This window comes from Citrus clementina, unplaced genomic scaffold, assembly GCF_000493195.1.
Source record: "Citrus clementina cultivar Clemenules unplaced genomic scaffold, Citrus_clementina_v1.0 scaffold_1, whole genome shotgun sequence".
NCBI classification, from domain to species: domain Eukaryota; kingdom Viridiplantae; phylum Streptophyta; class Magnoliopsida; order Sapindales; family Rutaceae; genus Citrus; species Citrus x clementina.
This window is the reverse complement of record NW_006263303.1, coordinates 19,374,264-19,394,478: the sequence shown is the minus strand read 5'-3', so window position 1 is coordinate 19,394,478 and position 20,215 is coordinate 19,374,264. Positions and strand designations below refer to the sequence as shown.

Below are 20,215 nucleotides of genomic sequence, written 5' to 3'. Positions count from 1 at the left end.
TCCCTTATTGGGTTGCCTCCCAATTAGCGCTTGATTTTAGGTCTTTTAGCCTGACCTTTCTTGTTTCCTCAACCTGGATCCTTCAAGAACCGATCATTCTTTAGGCTGTTCATATCATCTCCCATATAGTGCTTCACTCTTGACCCATTAACCTTGAATTCTTGTTGGTCTGGAGTGAGTTCCCTTTGCTGGATTTGCTCGTCAATTTTGAAGGGTTGCTTCTCCCCTGACCATGCTATGTTAGCTGTTCCATGATCTTCATCATCAAGTTCTTCAAATGTCACAACATTGATTTCTTCCTTATTGCAACAACTGTGTAATCTTTCTGCTACAACAAAGTCCACAACAGTAATAAAATTACAATCTTCAATCTCATCGAGACTCTTCATGGCATCCAACACATTGAATGTAACTTGCTGGTCATTTACCCTCATGGTTAATTCTCCTTTTTGAACATCAATTAAAGTCTTTCCCGTGGCTAAGAAAGGTCTTCCTAGAATGATTGGCACTTCTTTGTCTGCCTCAAAGTCTAGCACAATGAAATCCACCGGAAAAATAAATTTATCTACCTTTACCAACACATCTTCAATATTTCCTTCTGGATATACATGAGATCTATCAGCAAGTTATAAAGTCACTATTGTTAGTCTACATTCACCAACTCCCAATTGCTTAAACACTGATAAAGGCATTAGATTGATGCTAGCCCCCAAATCACAAAGTGCTTTGCCACTATATTTAGTGCCTATGGAGCAAGGGATTGTGAAGCTTCCTGGATCATTCATCTTCTACGGTATCTTACTCTGAAGCATTCGGCTACACTCTTGTGTTAGAGTAACTGTCTCAAATTCTCCAAGTCTTCTTTTCTTTATCAAGATATCTTTTAAAAATTTCGCATAATTTGGTATTTGCTCTAGAGCTTCCATAAAAGGAATATTGATATATAGTTGTTTTAGCACTCCCAAGATTTTGCTGAACTGCTTATCTTGTTGCTGCTTCTAAAATCTTTGAGGGAAGGGTGGTGGGTGTCTAAACTGCTGTGCTGCAGCAGGTTGTGCAGACTGCTTCTCTTTTGCTTTACTCGGTTCTGTTGATGTTAATGTTGTAGCTGTCTCACCACTAGGTGCTGGATCATAAATTTCTGCAGATGCTGTAGCAGAACTATGTCGATTTGCATTTTGAAAAGTGAAAAATTGTGACTCTTTCTCTACTTGAATGTCTTCTTTTCCCTTGTTGGACTCAATTCTTCTTTTTGGTACACCAACTGAACTATCAATATCCTTTCCAGATCTCAAGTTAATCACTTTGCAGTGCTCTTTCCCTTTTCTTCTTAGGTTCTCTGTGTTGCTGGGTAAACTACCTTGAGGTCTGTTGCTTAATGTTGTAGCAAGCTGTCCAATTTGGTTTTCCAAGTTTCTCAACGATGCAGCATGACTTTAGACAACCGCTTCATTCTTCACAATATAATCCTTAATCAAAGCTTCAAGGGAGCTAAATTGATCATTGTTGATGCTTCTTTGCTTTTGATTTTACTGATAAAATCCAGGTGGTTGAGCAAGTCTGTTCTGTCCACTGGGTGCTACAGCAGGCTGATTCTGATTACTCCATGAAAAGTTCGGGTGTTGTCTCCATCCAGGGTTGTAAGTGTTTGAATATGGATTGTCCTGGTTCTGTCTATTGAAGCTGCCCACATAATTAACTGAAGTTGGATTCCCAGGACAATTGTCGAATAAATGCCCTTCTCCACAATAAACGCAAAACACATCAGAAATTTGGTTAACAGTTGCTGGAGCAGTAGTCATAGCCTTTACCATCTTTGTTAATGAAGTTACTTGGGCTGACAATGCTGTCAAGGTATCTACGTAATGAACTCCTGTTGTTCCTCTTGCTGCAGCTTGTCTGGTTGATGGCCACTGATAGTTATTGTTAGTTATCCTCTCCAAAATTTCATAAGCCTCATTGTAAGACTTAGATAATAAGGCCCCATTTGCTGAAGCGCCCACCATCAATCTAGTGCTTTGGTTGAGACCATTATAGAAAGTTTCCAACTGTATACAGCAAGGAATACCATGATGAGGACATCTCCTGAGTAACTCCTTAAATCTCTCCCATGCATTACACAAGCTCTCATCTTCAAGTTGATGGAAAGATGTGATCTCCTTCCTCAACTTTGCATTCTTGGTTGGCGGGAAGTATTTCATCAAAAATTTGTCAGCCAAAGCATTCCATGTAGTGATAGAATTTGGTGGTAGAGAATTCAACCATGCTCTTGCTCGATCTCTCAAAGAAAACTGGAAAAGTCTAAGTCTCAATGCTTCTTGCGATGCTCCAGCAATCTTGAAAGCATCACTTACTTCCAAAAATAACTTAAGGTGTAGATAAGGATCTTCGAATGACAAACCATTAAATTGCCCCACTGTTTGAAGCATCTGAAACATCACGGGTTTGAGTTCAAAATTGTCAGCTTGAACGTCGGGTCTAACTATTCCCGGATGTATGGCTTGAGGAGTCAACACTGCGTAGTCTTGAATGGCTCTGTCTCTATCGTTTGCCATATGAATAATGTTGTTGTTCCCTAGTTGCCTTTGAACACATTGTCCATTCAGACCTTCATGTACATTTATTGGTTGTATCCCCTCTCTACGGTTCAAGTTTCTCAAATCTTACAAATCATCCATTGCTACAGCAGCTTGTAATTCCCAATGCTCTCTTCTCAATCTCCTTGTAGTTCTTTCAATTTCTAGATCAAACTAGAAGTCAACAGATTTATATTTGCGCATGCAAGGGTTGCTAGATCACCTATGTCAACAAAATAAACAAATTAATATAAAATAAAAAATTAGCACCGTTAAAACTAATTTCACAAATCATAATGAACAATCAATCCCCGGCAACGGCGCTAAAAACTTGTTGGTTAATAAATACTAATGCTATTGGTGTTAATGTGCAAGTGTACACAATAAGTAATAAAGTGATGAGTATTCAAGATCGTCTCCACAGGGATTGATGTTATCAGATTTGCTACAGCAATCTTAACAGTGCAGAATTTTATGCTAAAATAAAATAACACAATTGGTGAAACTATTATACTAATTAAAATAAAAGCGCAATAAATAAAATGCAACAAAGTAAATTATCACGTCAAACTCAAGGATAAAACTAATGGGAATATAGAGTAGTTGAGTGAATAAACTCTCTTAATGGTCTTGACTATTTTCTAATGGTTGGCTCGGTTGCTGCAGTATTTGCTACAGTACTAGGCAGAATCCTTATGTATCATCAGCTGTCGCATGTTAGATATCTTATATCTATATGCAACCTAACAGTGATCAGTTGCTATACCAACATAAGATATAACATTACACGCTTAGGTTCTATTTACCTTACAAGGTGAATTCTTATGTCTAGTTCATCACTAATCTTAAATCAAGCATGGCCCTTTGGGACTCAAGTAAAACTCAATCTGGGAAACTCGATTTAAGATTAAGTATTGTTCTGATATGTTCCACTAAGATAGGCCCTTTTGCGGCTCTCTCCTAACTTGTATCATTAAATGGGTGATCAACCGAAATAACGAATAAAAATAAATACTATCAAAATAAACTGCTACAGCAAACATGCAGCAACACATATATTCAGTCAATAAACCATCAAGATTGTTTATCACTCAACCACAAATAAATTTAGTTCATGATTTGTAAAAGAAAAATAAAGAACAAAGTTTCAGCCATGAAACACATCCCCATAAATAAATAGAAAACGCGAAAGCAAGAGAAGAATAAGAATGATTGAGCTCCCAATTGATTTCTGCAAATTCTCCTCTTGTGCAGCCCTTAATCTCTCTCTTTAATCTTGTTTTTTTTTTTATTTCTTTGTGTTTTTCTCCTTGGGTGACGGCTCCCCTAATCCTTATGATGTGTGCTTCTTTTATAGTTGAAAATTAGGGTAAACGGAAGCGTAGGGCGCGCATAAGTCAGATTAGGAAACTGCAGATCGCAATTCTGCAGTTATCCCGCGCAGAATTTTCTCTGTCGTTGTTCCAGGATTGCTACAGCAATGGTTGCTACAGCAATAGCTACAGCAACTGCACTGTTCCAGATTTGTTTCAACTCTTTTGTAGCCATGTTCTTTCCTTATTTTTGCAAGCCTATTGCATAGCATTCCTTCCATGAACTATAAGCTTCTGGAAACCTACAATTATGCACACAATTTGAACACAAATTACTTTAAATCGAGCAAAACTTATTAAGACTGACTAAAATGATTATTTATACAAAATGTAACGAAAATGCAATAGAAACACATAATTTACTCTCTAAGTAGTATTGATTTAAGCCTAAAAGTGTCATGATAACTCTCATTTCATAGAGTTATCAGTTATCTGTTTATTTTATCTATAATTTCGCACATTTAATTTAATTTTTGGCTAGCAAATAATACATTCCAAGATCATTTAATTGATCCAAAGATGTTTCATGAGCCATTTTAATGCATGATTCATGAACATGTATTCAAGCAATTAAAACATATAAACATTTAAGAATTAACAAAGCAAACACATCATTGAATATCATGCTTAAGCATTTCATAAATATTAAATCATCAAATCATCAATAAGTCAGTAAGTCAATCAATTCAATACACTCAATAACATGAATAGAGAAGTTAATGCGAAAATTTTATCATCCCAAGTTCATGTCAAATTTTTGAAAATTGTTCTTCGCCAAGAGGTTTGGTAAAAATATCGGCAAGTTGTTTTTCTATAGAATAAACTCAATGCAATATCTCCCTTTTGAACATGATCTCTCAAGAAATGATGTCTTATTTCTATATGCTTGGTTCTAAAGTGTTGAATGAGATTCTTTGAAAGATTTATAGCACTAGTATTATCACACTTAATAGGAATTTGTTCAAGGTTAATACCGAAGTCTCTAAGTGTTTGTTTCATCCAAATGGCTTGTGCACAACAACTTCCTGCAGCTATATATTCAGCCTCGGTAGTTGAAAGTGCAACAAAATTTTGTTTCTTATTAAACCATGAAACAAGTGAGTGACCTAGAATATGGCATGTTCCACTAGTGTTTTTCCTATCAACTTTATAATCGGCAAAATCTGCATCCGAATAGCATGTTAAATCTATATGAGTTCCTCTAGGATACCAAAGGCCAAGATCTATAGTTCCACCTAAATAACGGAAAATTTGTTTTACAGCAAGTAAATGGGATTCCTTGGGACATGATTGAAATCTTGCACACAAACATACACTAAACATGATATCGGGTCTACTTGCAGTTAAATAAAGTAAAGATCCAATCATACCTCGATACATTTTGATATCCACTTTTTTACCTTTTTCATCTTTGTCAAGCTTGGTTGTTGTGCTCATCGAAGTATTTTTAGTCTTTGAGTCATCAATGCCGAATCTCTTAAGTACATCTCTCACATACTTAGCTTGATTTATGAAAATTCTTTCCTCATTTTTTTTTATTTGTAGCCCAAAGAAGTACTTCAACTCTCCCATCATACTCATTTCAAATTCATTACTCATACAAGATGAAAATTCTTTACACAAGAATTCATTAGTAGAACTAAAAATAATATCATCAACATAAATTTGAACAAGTATATCTTTGTTCTTATGCTTAACAAAGAGAGTAGTATCCGCTTTACCCATTGAAAAATCATTATCTAACAAGAAATTCTTAAGCCTATCATACTATGCTCTAGGTGTTTGTTTTAATCCATATAAAGCTTTAAACAACTTATAGACATGATTTGGAAATTTTTCATTTTCAAAACCAGAGGGTTGTTTCACATACACGTCTTCCATAATATAACCATTTAAGAAAACACTTTTCACATCCATTTGAAATAGGATGAAGTCTTTATGACATGCAAATGCCAACAACATCTTAATTGATTCTAGTCTAGCTACGGGTGCAAATGTTTCATCAAAATCAATTCCTTCTTCTTGGTTGTAACCTTGAGCCACTAATCTAGCTTTTTTCCTTACAACCACATCATATTCATCCATCTTATTTCTAAATACCTATTTAGTACCTATTGTTGTGCAAATTTTAATGTACTCGCAAGCGCACGAATCTATTGTAGTATAGACTAAAGGTGATGAGTATCGATCCCACGAGGAGGTGGATTTTAATTATATATAGAATTAATTTTGTAAATGGGTAGTTGGATTTATGGTTGAAATGATTTGGAATATGCTAATAATTAAATTAAAATGGCGAGAATAAATTGAAGAGAATTCTATTGAAATGTCGTACTTGGGTATCTGGATCCGTATCAACATGCATCATGGGCTAAATAATCCGTATTAATGACAATTAAATCATGAGGGGGGAATCCACACCTCATGAACCACGCTCTAATCAATATGGTGCTAAGGGCTTATCGTGCCAAATAATAATAACCTTATACTAGAGAGACGGTGTAACCAAGGCGGTATCTAAACAAGATTATTATTATTTGTCGACGAGAAGTCAAAACATCCACAAAAACTAGAGGGGAAGAGAAAATAAATTTATCAAATTAAGCCCATGACACATGTTGAGACTTCACCTTCAACCCAAGCTTGAAAGAAAATTAGCCACTCATAATTGAACTAGGGGCAAAATGAAAATTTATTAAAATACGAAGAAAATACAAGATGGAGAAGGAATTACAGAAAATGGATCCCAAAAATAGATTCAGAGATATCAAATTAGGGGGGGAGGCCCCCTTTTTATAGATACATGGAGTAAATCATGGCCATCGGATTAAAAACAGTTTGGACGCTCAGGATTGCGCCACGTCATCAGTCAACAGTCCACGGTTTGACCACGCGGATGAACAGTAACACGGTTTGACCCGGATGAACAGTAACGCGGTTTGGTTGAAAATAATCCTGTGTGATGCATGCACCGTACGTGAGATTTTTCGTCCACTGATATGCTGCCACGTCACCATCAACAGTACATAAGAATTTTAGTCCAACAGGATCGTGACACCTCATCAGTCAATGCCACATCATCGGTCAATGCCACGTCATCATCCGTCTATGTGAACAGTGTCGTGAACAGTAACGTATACAGTACCGTACACATGAATAGTACCGTACATGTGAATAGTGCCATTTTTTCTTTCATGCTCCTCCTAAGGTTTTCGATCGTCCTGAGTTCAAAAGTGATGTTCGTTTTGCCATCTGATTTCTCGTTTATTGTGAAATGACTATGATGCCCCTAAAATACATAAAATACTTAATTAAAATAAAACACATGTAATTAAATCATAAGAATGTTAAATACATAAAAGTAAGGGTTGTTAGTAAGACTTGAAATGTAAAATGACAGTTTTCTCCTTTATAAATATGCATTTTCTAATACTCAACACACCCCCCAACCAGCTTATTGCTAGTCCCTAGCAAATGAAGCGAAAATAAAATTCAAATTCAAAATGATTTTTTTTTTTTAAATTTAGAAACACTCGTGTTTATTCAATCAGATTAATGATAGCAATCAAATAAAAGTATAAGCATTATCTCCAGTCTAAAGTAACATCACACCCACATCAACCATCCACATGAATCAGCCCAGTAGACTTTGTTATAACTATTTTCAAGAATGACATGTTAAACCCCAAAATCTCACTAGAAGTAGTGACACTCTCACAAAGAAATTAAACCCAATAAAAATAGTCACTCCAATGAATGATAATTGAGAGAAAATAATGAAAAAGTGATATCACATTCTCTCACCGAGATGAAATAAATATGCCCTCAGCTTAAAAATAATACGATCTCAAGTCAAATAAAAACTGTTAGTCAACCCAATTTATTTATTTATTTATTTTTATATGCACCACTACATCTTTTTAGCCCATATAACCAGCTTCTACTTCAGATTATAATTCCCTAAAATCAGGAAGACTTTTATTAGGATGTAACGTAGGCTAGGGACATGGTTAACAAAGAAAGGAAATAGAGAAAACAAAGTGTATGTTTGAGAAAAATGCTGAGATTTTTTTTTTTTTTGGAAGTTGCAAGGTGGATTTCACCTATTATTGTTATTTTTATTCTTTTGAAACAACAACTTTTGTTTGTGTTTTTGTTTTTTATTTTTTTTGGCATAACTTCACTGAACAACATAATTATTTACATTTTCTCAAACATAAATAGGTGATGGAACTTATAAGACATCGGGTAATACTCCAAATCGGAGTGGGTCAAGATGATAAGTTGACAAAGAAAAGGTTTTTTTTTTTTTAAAGGCTCAAAAGGGTTAACTATGAATATTTGATAAAAAGGATGGCTAGAAAGGCTCAAACGGATCAAAGATGGCCTTTCCATCGTCTTTTAGGGCTCTAAATAATCTTCCATATCTACTAGTTAGACGAGCCTCCCAATGTAGCAACAAACTTTTTTTTTCTTTTTTTTTTCTTGTTTGTTTTTTTTTTAATTTTGTAATTTTTTTTTAAGGGTTAACTCAAAAGAAATCTAAAGATTGTGTATACAATAATAAACTGTTAAGCTGTATAAAGGATGGGCAAAAGGGTTACTCTCCAAGAAAAATGATAGGCTCAAAAACTCACTTGGTACTTATTATGACATGTCCATTCCTTCAAGCAACTCATATTTGTCTCCGACATCAACATGTAGAGTAGCAAACATAATGTAACATCACTTAAGACCAAAGATAATATAAATACTAAAATTTGAAATTAATCATGTCATCCAATGTTAAAACAAATCACACAAATTTTTTTTTTTTAAACAACATTCTACCCCCCCAACCTATTCTAAACATGAAAGGAAAATATGCATGCAGAAATATGAAAATGATGCATAAAAACTAATTAGAAAAGTTACACGTAAAATGATAGAAAACGAAAATGATTTTTTATTTTTTATAAAAAAGATGCGTTTCTAGAGGAACTACACTCCATATTCAGCCATCTTCGACTCAAAAGTTGGAAAATGTATATTTATAGAGGAGAAATTAAAAAGAAGAAAAATAAACATAAACACATAATAAAGAAAAAGAAAATGTCTGAAATTTTTTTTTTAGTTTTTTAATTTTTTTTTTACGATGAAGATGCGTTTCTAGAGTCACTGCACTCCATATTCAGCCATCTTCGACACAAAAAGTTAGCAACAGTTAGTTTCTACAACAAAAATTTGTAAAAACTTAACCAAAATTCCACAATTATCTACTATTCCCTCCCCCCAACCAGAACGAAACATTGTCCTCAATGTTTGAAAGGAAAGAAGTCGAGTTTAGAAGACATCACCTGGGTGGTGCAACACAGAAAACAATATTTATAAGCGGAGAGTTAAATCTAATTTGTACTTCTTACTGCGGCTACTATTACCATCATTATTTGGGCGCTCCAACACAAAGGTCCAGGGGTCTGGCTCCGGTTTATAAGCTTGTAACAGATCAAGTAGCTCATTAGCAGTGTGAGCACAAATAAAGAGTTTTTTCACATTAGCGGGAATGAAATAGTTTTTTATTGCATGGTTAAGAAATACGATAAAGCCATCATAAAAGTTATTGACATTTAACAAACCGATGGGTTTTTGGTGGATGTGCAGATGGACCCAAGATGCTAGCGTGATAAGTGCCTCTAGTGTTGCAAGATCTCCTAGAAGGAAAATAAAAGCATCAGCATGATTAAGCATTACAGTTATTCTTTCTTGCATACCTGAGACGACTAACTCTTCTCCAGTTGATGAGTCAGACGAACTGCCCAATGGTCTTAAGACTCTTGGGATGATGCCTAACACTTGACTTCCTCTGCTAAAAGCTGCTTCTGAGACCATTTTTGATAACCCTCGATTACCTCCTCCATACACCAAGTGTAATTTTCTCGCTGCTATGCTTCGACCAAGATCTATGGCTGCCTCAACGAACTCTTTATGTTTGCCATATGTAAATCCAGAAAGCACACAAATGTTCTTGAATTGTCTATTGGGAGTAGCTGACATTGTGATACTTCTCAAAAATAATTTGTGAGTGCTTGACAAAAAAGAAATCACATTTAAGAGTCTCGGTGATAGTGGGTCATGGTTGTGTATGAGGTAATATGTCAGTGTCAAATAACGCGTAAAGCACGTGGCTCGCAAGTCAAAAAGAAAACAGTAAAAAGGTAAAAGCAAACAGTAATAAAATTATTAAAGACAATAATGCAAACAATAAGACAATAGTGAAATAAAATAACAATAAAGTAAAAGGATATTTACAGGTAGTTGTGACTGTGGCTCACATCTTCCTCTGGTTTTACGTCCAGAAATGGCTTGAACGCCCTCTATGGGTCGAGGATAGGCTTCCTATCCAGTTTTCTTATAAACTGGCAAACAGGGTCGTTTATAGTCAGATTCCCGAGACTATATCATGCATGCTCTTTCTGGAATAATGGCCATAACTGGAGAATCGCTCCTTGCACATATCCACTGGGATGCGTTTCAAGAGACAAAAGGATATCATGCAATGACTCCTTATTCAAGCCATCCCTAATGAATTGAATCTTATCTTCCCTGTTATCAGACATCATTCCTAAAGAACATGGGTTTTTATTGCAACTCATTCTGGCACACTTATGACAAGCAACATAAATTCTTCAAGCTCGTCGTTTTCTTGCATAATTTCCTTTACCACAACCAGGCATGTATGCAATAAATTTTGGAGGTAACTCACTTGCCGATCGTACTTTAGCCTCGATTAACCAACGGATGTCAGCAGGTATGTTATTCCTCATGAATAATCGCATGCGTTCGGACCGAGCTTTATAGATCGTAAGGAGGGCATTCTGAGGAAGTGAAGGGAATCGCTTGTGAAGCTTCGCTAGAATCTCGTTTCTGTCCATATCTTCGCCTCAGAATATCAGTTATTTTGGGAAACTGAAGTAACCGACTTGATTGTCACGGAGTACCGTTATCCGCCACTTCACCGGGGTAACAAACTAAAGCACACAAACAGAAAAACAAATTAAAACACACAAAGAAAATTAAAATCGTCCTCTTATTGAATTTACCTCAAGCTCCAACTGGATGTCGTAAACACTTCTCTCAATGTCTCAGAGTTGGCGTTCTAAACCCTCAACATAGGCTACTAACTCTGGTGGTTGTAGAGCCCAAATGTGTTGTGTTTTACAAAATTGAATCTGCCTTTTGAGATGAGTTTGACACGTTGAAGTGGTTTAAGAATGTTCAGGAGGAACGGTCTAAGTATGAGACTCATGATTAAAAATGATAAGAGAAAACTTAATGGTAAAATAAACACACTTATGCAAAAACAATTTCAATTAGCAAAAGAATAATAATAAAAAGAAAGAAAGAAAAATCAAATCAACGAAAAGAAAAAAAAATCAATTCAAATTTGGTGGGTCACTCAAATTTATTTCGGTGTCTTCTTCATGTGGTTGGTACTCTAGATATGGCTTTAATCTTTGACCATTAACTTTAAACGTGACACCGTTCTTTGGGTCCTTAATTTCAATTGCCCCATATGGAAAAACAGTATGAACAATAAAGGGACCAGACCAACGAGAGCGTAACTTACCTGGGAATAGGTGCAAGCGAGAATTGAATAAAAGCACTTTCTGACCTGGAGTGAACGATTTTCGCATAATTTGCTTATCATGGAAGACTTTCATTCGTTGCTTGTAAATCTTGGCATTTTCGTATGCATCATTGCGAATTTCTTCAAGTTCTGCCAGCTGTAATCTTCTTTCTGAGCTGGCTTGCTGCATGTCAAAATTGAATTTCTTGATGGCCCAATATGCACGATGCTCGAGTTCCACAGGTAGGTGGCAAGCTTTTCCATACACTAGTCTGTAGGGTGACATCCCAATCGGGGTCTTGAAAGCCGTTCTATATGCCCATAATGCATCATCAAGTCTTAATGACCAATCTTTCCTGTCTGGCCTCACCGTTTTTTCTAATATGTGCTTTATTTCTCGATTGGATATCTCAACTTGGCCACTAGTTTGCGGATGATATGGGGTTGCCACTTTGTGTGTGATTGAATACTTTGTCAAAAGAGCTTTGAATGCTTTGTTACAAAAGTGGGCACCACCATCACTGATTATTGCTCAAGGGAATCCAAAGCGTGAAACAATGTTACTTTTCAAAAATCCTATCACCACCTTATGATCATTGGTCCTACATGGAATTGTTTCTACCCATTTTGATCCGTAGTCAACAACAACCAATATGTATTGATGGCCAAAAGACGGGGGAAATGGTCCCATGAAGTCGATACCTCATACATCAAAAATCTCAACCACTAAAATTGGATTTAGTGGCATCATATTCCTTCGCGTAATGCTCCCCATTCGTTGACACCTATCATATGAAGAACAGAAAGTGTAAGCGTCTCGAAATATAGTTGGCCAATATAAACCACATTGTAAAACTTTAGTTGCTGTTTTCTTAGCACTGAAATGGCCTCCACAAGCTTATTCATGGCAGAATGAAAGAATATTCTGAATTTCACTTTCTGGGACACATCGTCTAACAATTTGATCTGCACAATACTTGAACAAATACGGGTCATCCCAAAAGAAATTCTTTATTTCTGCAAAGAATTTAGCCTTGTCTTGCTTGGTCCAATGCTCTGGAAGTTTACCTGTAACAAGATAATTAACTATATCAGCATACCAAGGTAATACTTCCACACTCATTAATTGTTCATCTAGAAATGACTCATTTAATGGTAATGGTTCTATAATTGTGTCAAAATAGAGACGAGAGAGATGGTCCGCCACAACATTTTGTCCTTTTCTTATCTTTGAATTCCAAGTCAAATTCTTCTCTGACTGTTTTGGGTGGAGGAAGATTAGAAATGAGATCCACCTTGGCTTTGTCAACCTCAATACCTTTGCTCGAAATGATGTGACCGAGAACAATACCTTGTTTTACCATAAAATGGCACTTCTCCCAATTTAAGACCAAGTTCTTCTCGATACATCTCTGTAGAACTAGTGTTAGATGATGTAAACATTGATCAAACGAGTCACCAAAGACAGAAAAATCATCCATAAAGACTTCAAGGAATCGTTCCACCATATCAGAAAAAATGCTCAACATGCATCGTTGAAATGTAGCAGGTGCATTACATAATCCAAATGGCATTCTCCTATATGCAAATGTGCCAAAAGGGCAAGTGAAAGTAGTTTTCTCTTGATCTTTTGGTGCTATGGGAATCTGATTGTATCCTGAGTAGCCATCTAGAAAGCAATAATATTCATGGTCTGCTAATCTATCAAGCATTTGATCAATAAATGGTAAAGGAAAATGGTCTTTACGTGTGACAGAATTCAACTTTCTATAATCAATGCATACACGCCATCCTGTAGTTACTCTAGTGGGTATCAATTCATTATCAGCATTCGTAACTACTGTGACTCCTGACTTTTTAGGGACAACTTGTACAGGACTGACCCATGAACTATCAGAAATTGGGTAAATGATACCTGCGTCTAATAGTTTAAGGACTTCTGTTATAACAACTTCTTTCATGTTAGGATTTAACCGACGTTGCATCTCCCTAGTAGTTTTAGCATTTTCATCAAGGTGAATGTAATGCATACAGTCTACTGGGTTTATACCTTTTATGTCTGCTATGGTCCATCCTAATGCTCCTTTGTGCTCTTTCAAAACATCTAACAACTTACCTTTTTGTTCGTCATTGAAGGATGATGAGATGATTACCGGCAGAGTGCTTTCTTCTCCCAAAAACGCATATTCCAAAGTGTTGGGCAATGGTTTGAGCTCGAGTTTCGGTGGTGATTCTGATGATGGAATGAGTTGCTTCTCTGATGGTGCTAGTTGTTCAACTCTTAACTTCCATTTATTAGTATCCATAGATGGTGCTGAGTCAAGCAGGGCGTTGACCTCATCGACCGATCTGTCAATATCAAAATCCAAATCAAAGTGAGTTAAACATGTTTGTAAAGGATCATCACTAAGGTTTGAAAGAAAAGTGTCATCAACTAATGCTTCAATTAAATCCACATCAACAATTCCATCATCTGCACTGTGAGGTTGTTTGGCAATGTTGAAGATGTTCAGCTCCATAGTCATGTTGCCGAAGGACAACTGCATATTTCCGGTCCTGCATTGAATGTGAGCATCCGCAGTTGCCAAGAAAGGTCGGCCTAGAATAATGGGGATGTGCTTCCTCGAGTCCTGTATTGGTTGAGTGTCAATTACAATGAAATCAACAGGAAAATAAAACTTGTCTACCTGGATAAGCACGTCCTCTACAATACCACGAGGTATTTTTGTGGACCGATCTGCAAGTTGTAACACCACTGGAGTTGGGTGTAATTCTCCAAGTCCAAGTTTCACGAATACTGAATAAGACAACAGATTTACACTAGCTCCTAAATCCAACAAAGCATTCTCAATTGTGTGGTTCCCTATACTACATGAGATAGTGGGGGAGCCTGGGTCTTTGCATTTTAAAGGAATTTTATGTTAGAGTATAGAACTAACGTTTTCTGTTAAAAATGCCTTCTTTTGAACATGTATATTTCTCTTTTTAGTACAAAGGTCTTTAAGAAACTTGGCATAAGATGGAACTTGTTTAATAGCATCAAGCAAAGGGATGTTAACACTTACCTGTTTGAAGATTTCAAGAAACCCTACATGTCTAGTTTCCAGAAATATAAATTTTATAAGAAAATTCGTTCAGAAAATATAGCTTTAAAAATTCGAGATACTCATGCTGTTCAGAATAAACGTTGTGAACTTACCCGTCGCTTTGAGTCTCTCCTAAACAAAGGTTTGAATCCTAAGATTTGGGTAGGAGCGTAAAGAGCAGCAGAGAAGAAGAATAAACGTTGTGAACTTAGGGTTATGGAAGGGGAAAAAGTATGTATTTATAGGGGATCTTAAGAAACCCTATTCAATAAGGAAAAATAACCCTTTTCCAAAATTATCTCATAAATAACCTCTTAATAAGGGTTATGGGCCACCCATAATTCTCAATGAAAGCCCAATTTCCATAACTTAATATATATGAGAATTTGTGGCGTTACAATCAATTTCATGACCCAACCCAGACCTGGCAAGATATTGTCCGCTTTGGGCCTTAACAAGGCCTGCACGGATTTGTTCTTGGGGCCCCCATACACCCCAAAACGCGTCTTGCCAATTAAGGTGTGGATCACCCCTTATAAACCCAGCATCTCTCCCGTGCTGTGCCGATGTGGGATTCGCCTAGGGTGTTACATACACCCCCCCTTGGGGACTCAGCGTCCTCGCTGAGGTTTGCCCCACCATCGCTCAAGAGGACACGCGGAGCCGCTCTGATACCACAATTTCATGACCCAACCCAGACCTGGCAAGATATTGTCCGCTTTGGGCCTTAACAAGGCCTGCACGGATTTGTTCTTGGGGCCCCCATACACCCCAAAATGCGTCTTGCCAATTAAGGTGTGGATCACCCCTTATAAACCCAGCATCTCTCCCGTGTTGTGCCGATGTGGGATTCGCCTAGGGTGTTACAGATTGGGCTTGTGAGTTGAAGCCCGCTCTCAATTCATTTCGTAATCCATCAATGGTGCGGTTCTGTTGCTCAATCGTAGAGTGAGTAAGATTCTTGAGATTCTGGAATGAATCCTCCCATGGTCTAGGTTGAGAGTAGTTTTGGTTCTGATTGTATGGTCTAAATGGGGGCTGAGAGGCTTGAGGAATTTGCGGAATTGGTTGCATTGGTGGAGCTGGAGCTGCTGGTCCATTCTGTTGGAATCCTTGAGACCATGAAAAATTGGGGTGGTCTCTCCATCCAGGATTATATATGTTGGAGTATGGGTTGTAATTCGATGGTTTTCTTATTACACCTATGGCATTGGCTTGATCTGAGTATGAGTCATGGTCATGTGATTCTGTTGATTTAGCAGTCGATAACGATGCTATTTGTCGAGCAAGACCTTCAACCATCTCCTTGACTTCTTTGATTCCTGAAGTTGATTCGCCAATTTGAATCTCATTCACTCCTTTAATTCTTCTAGTAGTCCTGAGTGATCGACTTCGTTGTTGGGAATTATCCGCTTGTCGCTGGAAGAATTTCCAAATCTCTGATGCACTTTTTGACATTAGCTCTCCTCCACTTGTTGCCATTAGCCATTCTTGCACATTTGGTAGTAATCCCTCCAAAAAGTATTGGCATTGGTGCCATTTCTCGTACCCATGATGTGGACACTTCAAGAGTAGCCCATTGAATCGCTCCCATGTTTCGAAAAATTGCTCGTCTTCTCTCTATGTAAACTCTGAAATTTCCCTGCGAATAGCATTGGTTTTATGCACTGGGAAATATTTATTCAAAAATTTTGTAACCATTTGTTCCCATGATGAAATGCTATTGGCAGGCAATGTATTTAACCATGAACGAGCTCTATCCTTTAAAGAAAATGGGAATAATCTGAGTTTAACATCATCGTCTGAAAAATTCTCATATTTAAATGTTTGACAAATAGCGTGAAAATCATTCAGATGATTATATGGATCCTCATTTTCTAGGCCATAAAATGTGGGGAGACAATTTAGCACACTAGGTTTTAATTCAAAACTCCTAGCAGCTACATTTGGGTATCTTATGCATGATGTGCTCAAATTAGCTAAGGGACTAAAAAAGTCCTTAAATGGTCTCTCCTGTGGTTGCAAATCCATTTTATTCTTAATTTGTTTGTGTGCGAAGTGTTTTTTCTAATTCAAGGTCTATAGGTTCAAGATTAGGAAATAATGACCTACGACCATGCATGCAAAACAAATAAAATAAAATAAAGATGAGAACAAAACAAATAAAAATAAAGAAGAGGGAGAAATTACGATACTAACCTGATTGCGCTATTACAACCTTTCTATAAAAATATACAAAAATAAATACGTGAAATAAATTAACTAAAAATTAAATTAATAAAATAAAGAAAAATTACAAAGAAAAAAAAATAAATTGAAAATTAAATTACAGAATTTTAAAGAAGAGAAAAAGAAAAGAAATACTAACCTTTAGATTCACTTTTTTTTCTTTTTTTTTTAATAATAATCATAAAAAAATACAAGAAAACAAATAAAAGAAATTATTCACAAAAATTAATTCTATGAATTAAAATTACTTACCTCCCCGGCAACGGCGCCAAAAACTTGTTGTGCAAATTTTAATGTACTCGCAAGCGCACGAATCTGTTGTAGTATAGACTAATGGTGACGAGTATCGATCCCACGAGGAGGTGGATTTTAATTATATATAGAATTAATTTTGTAAATGGGTAGTTGGATTTATGGTGGAAATGATTTGGAATATGCTAATAATTAAATTAAAATGGCGAGAATAAATTGAAGAGAATTCTATTGAAATGTCGTACTTGGGTATCTGGATCCGTATCAACATGCATCATGGACAAAATAATCCGTATTAATGCCAATTAAATCATGAGGGGAGAATCCACACCTCATGAACCACGCTCTAATCAATATGGTGCTAAGGGCTTATCGTGCCAAATAATAATAACCTTATACTAGAGAGACGGTGTAACCAAGGCGGTATCTAAACAAGATTATTATTATTTGTCGACGAGAAGTCAAAACATCCACAAAAACTAGAGGGGAAGAGAAAATAAATTTATCAAATTAAGCCCATGACACATGTTGAGACTTCACCTTCAACTCAAGCTTGAAAGAAAATTAGCCACTCATAATTGAACTAGGGGCAAAATGGAAATTTATTAAAATACGAAGAAAATACAAGATGGAGAAGGAATTACAGAAAATGGATCCCAAAAATAAATTCAGAGATATCAAATTAGGGGGGGGAGGTCCCCTTTTTATAGATACATGGAGTAAATCATGGCCATCGGATTAAAAACAGTTTGGACCTCAGGATTGTGCCACGTCATCAGTCAACAGTCCACGGTTTGACCACGTGGATGAACAGTAACACGGTTTGACCCGGATGAACAGTAACGCAGTTTGGTTGAAAATAATCCTGTGTGATGCATGCACCCTACGTGAGATTTTTCGTCCACTGATATGCTGCCACGTCACCATCAACAGTACATAAGAATTTTAGTCCAACAGGATCGTGACACCTCATCAATCAATGCCACATCATCGGTCAATGCCACGTCATCATCCGTCTATGTGAACAGTGTCGTGAACAGTAACGTATACAGTACCGTACACATGAATAGTACCGTACATGTGAATAGTGCCATTTTTTCTTTTATGCTCCTCTTAAGGTTTTCGATCGTCCTGAGTTCAAAAGTGATGTCCGTTTTGCCATCTGATTTCTCGTTTATTGTGAAATGACTATGATGCCCCTAAAATACATAAAATACTTAATTAAAATAAAACACATGTAATTAAATCACAAGAATGTTAAATACATAAAAGTAAGGTTTGTTAGTAAGACTTGAAATGTAAAATGACAGTTTTCTCCTTTATAAATATGCATTTTCTAATACTCAACACTTATGACGAATTGATGTTCCGGTTTAGGAACTAATTCCCACACATTGTTTCTCTCAAATTGATTTAACTCCTCTTGCATTGCCATAATCCAAGATTCATCATTTTCTGCATTCGCAAAGGATTTAGGTTCAATTTGAGAAATGAATGCATCATGCTCACAAGTATTTTTAAATGATGATCTAGTAGTTATGCCACGTGAGGGATCTCCTAAAATTGCATACTTAAGGTGAGAAGAAACATACCTCCATTCCTTGGGAAGTGTTTGAGGAATACCATCTTATTGCTCCATATTTGTTTGTTCTTCTTGTTTATCCTCTTGATTTTCTTGTAGTGCATTCTCTTGTTTATCTTTTGATGATTCTTCTTGTAAATCTCCATCTGCATCATCATTAACAACTCATTTCTCCGTAGAGGATGGGTTAGACTCATCAAAAGTAACATACATAGACTCTTTCACAACTAAGGTTCTTTTGTTATAAATTTTATAAGCTTTACTTAAATTTGAATACCCAAGAAAGATGCCAATATCGGATTTTGGATCAAATTTATCAAGATTTTCTTTTGTGTTCAAAATAAAACATTTGCATCCAAAAACTTTGAAATAACCAATGTTGGGTTTTCTATCTTTCCAAAGCTCATAGGGAGTTTTATTGAGATGATGTCTAATTAACACCTGATTTAAAACATAGCAAGTAGTGTTAACGGTTTCGGCCCAAAACTATTTAGGTGAAGCATTCTCATTTAACATAGTCCTAACAATTTCTTGAATAGACCTATTCTTTCTCTCAACAACTCCATTTTGTTGTGGAGTCCTAGGTGATGAAAATTGATGCTCAATGGCAAAATCATTACAAAGATTTTCAAATGCATGATTTTCAAATTGTCCACCATGATCACTTCTAATACAAGTAATAGAATATCCTTTTTCATTTTGAACATTTTTATAGAATAATTATCTACAATCACAAATGCATTATATTTGCCATTTAAACTAGCATACCTTGAAGGTCCAAATAAGTCCATGTGAAGAAGTTGAAGTGGTTTTAAAGTGGAAATATGATTTTTGTTTTTAAAAGGTGTTTTGATTTGTTTTCCAAATTGACAAGCTTTACAAATTCGATCCTTTTGAAAACCAATTTTTGGAAGACCTTTGACTAAATCATTTTTCAAAATTTTTAAAATCAAATCCATACTTGCATGACCTAGTCTTCTATGCCATAACCAACTATCATCATGCAATGCTGAAAAACATTTATCAAGAGTATAAGCACATTCTATGTCAATGATATAAACATTACCACGTCTATTTCCAACGAATAAGATCTTGCCATCACATGAATTCTCAATGACAAAACTAAGTTTATCAAAAACAATTTTATAACCTTTGTCACATAATTGACTAATACTAATCAAGTTGTGTTTCAAGTTCTCAACCAAATATACATTCTCAATTAGGGTTGAGGAAACTTTACCAACATTTCCAATTCTGAGAATTTTTCCTTTTGAGTTGTCTCTAAAAGATACATCTCTACCATTTTCAATTTTGGTGAAACTTGAGAACCATGCATAGTTTTCGATCATGTGCCTTGAACAACCACTGTCCAAGTACCATTTATTTTTCTTCTTTTTCAAGCTCTGCAGAGAAAATCTCAAGTTTTAGGTACCCAAAACATTTTGGGTCCTTGAGAGTTAGTAACGGTTCCTTTTGGAACCCAAATGCATTTCATACCATAATGTGCATTT

General features: G+C 36.0%; 2 non-coding genes across 2 annotated transcripts; both read left to right on the top strand.

Moving 5' to 3' along the window:
• The first annotated feature begins 2,064 nt into the window (after positions 1-2,064).
• LOC112096007 lies at positions 2,065-2,171 on the top strand. The gene has a single exon (XR_002904167.1). It is a non-coding gene; the product is annotated as a small nucleolar RNA R71 (small nucleolar RNA).
• Positions 2,172-16,187: 14,016 nt separating this feature from the next.
• On the top strand, positions 16,188-16,291 carry LOC112095957. Its single transcript, XR_002904117.1, has one exon. It is a non-coding gene; the product is annotated as a small nucleolar RNA R71 (small nucleolar RNA).
• The last annotated feature ends 3,924 nt before the right edge of the window (positions 16,292-20,215 follow it).